General features: G+C 44.6%; 1 pseudogene; it reads left to right on the forward strand.

Annotated features, from left to right (window-relative positions):
* The window catches only part of LOC123521680, a 24,863-nt pseudogene extending 24,637 nt beyond the window's left edge, over positions 1-226 (forward strand).
* The last annotated feature ends 926 nt before the right edge of the window (positions 227-1,152 follow it).

Consider the following 1,152-nt stretch of genomic DNA (forward strand, 5'->3'; position numbering starts at 1 on the left):
TAAAGTCTTTTCTACCTGTGGCTCTCACCTGTCAGTTGTTTGCTTATTTTATGGAACAGGTATGGGAGAATATCTCAGTTCAGCTGTTTTATCTTCTTCAAAGAAGGGTGCTCTGGCCACTGTGATGTACACCGTGGTCGCCCCCATGCTGAACCCCTTCATCTATAGCCTGAGGAACAGGGACATAAAGAAAGCTCTGCAGAAGCTCCTTGGCAGAACATCTTAAGGTCAACACTCATGCCACCTCCTTGTGTCTGTGGTTTGGGAAAGATGGTCAACCCAAACATCTGTAATCCCAAATCTTTCCTCTTTGGTTACATAATTTTGTACCTTTGATAGCATCCTAGTCTTGTACTCCTTCTGCGCACAAGCTGAGTATTTTAAAGTTCACAAGCGGAAGAATGTGAAAGAACTTATGTACAACAGGCAAGGGATTTACCCCAGTGTGCCTGGTAATATTTCTTCTCACATCCTTTATTTATACACATCACTCTTGTTACCTTCCCTCTACTTGCCTTCTCACCAACTCATGGCAATCCCATGGGCAACAGAACAAACACCGCCCACTTGTTTTTGCCATATCCATTACCAATTAGACCATTGTGACCCACAAGTTTTCATTGCCTAATATTCGGAAGTAGATCACTAGAACCTACTTTTGAACTCTGACTTAGTCTTGAAATGCTTCTAAAATCTATTCACCGTTGTAGAAACATGGAAGATGCTCCACAGAGATATGGCGGCTTTGTCTGGATCATAAACCAGCCAGTGTGCCGCTCCACCTCCTTATTCAGGCTAATCAGGAAAACAAAGACCATTTTATGGGAGTAACAAGGTTTATGGCTAGAAAAGCCAGAGAAGTGATTAACTGCACTGCAGTAGACAACTTTGAGGTCAGCAGTTCAAAATCTCCAGTCACTGCACAGGAGAAAGCTGAGGCTATCTGCAGCGTCAGCCAGGGAAGAACCTCAGCCTGAACACTTTGTAGTCGGTGCTCACAGATGTGTCTGCTGCCTACGTCTCCTTGAACCTGTTCAGCTTAAGGCAAGGGCCAACCTGACGTAAGCTCTCCCACCATGACCAACAGCTTGATTATGACCTGGAGACCATTGAGGACAAAGCAGAATCCACTCTCGCCAACTTTACCAAGTA

Source organism: Echinops telfairi, unplaced genomic scaffold (assembly GCF_000313985.2).
Source record: "Echinops telfairi isolate 266 unplaced genomic scaffold, ASM31398v2 ScPeMD7_36;HRSCAF=134, whole genome shotgun sequence".
Classification (NCBI taxonomy): domain Eukaryota; kingdom Metazoa; phylum Chordata; class Mammalia; order Afrosoricida; family Tenrecidae; genus Echinops; species Echinops telfairi.